Here is a 240-nt window from a genome sequence, read left to right as displayed (position 1 = left end):
TTACTCCCAGGGGTGATGATCAGCTCATTTCATAGTCGAAAATGTCCTGGGAGGTGAAGATTTGACATGGACAAGCTCCCAGGTGGGGATATTCTTGGCCAACGGGCGATAAAAAAGCTTCTGAATTTTGCTTCAGACAACTCTGATGGAGACAGCCTGGAGAGCAAAGGTCCCTGTTCGCCCCCACAGAGCTTCAGCGGCAGGGAGGGCAGACCCAGCAGCCTCCTTCTCTCCCCACCA

Source organism: Pterocles gutturalis, unplaced genomic scaffold (genome assembly GCF_000699245.1).
Source record: "Pterocles gutturalis isolate BGI_N339 unplaced genomic scaffold, ASM69924v1 scaffold8944, whole genome shotgun sequence".
Taxonomy (NCBI): domain Eukaryota; kingdom Metazoa; phylum Chordata; class Aves; order Pterocliformes; family Pteroclidae; genus Pterocles; species Pterocles gutturalis.
This window is presented reverse-complemented; position numbering follows the sequence as displayed.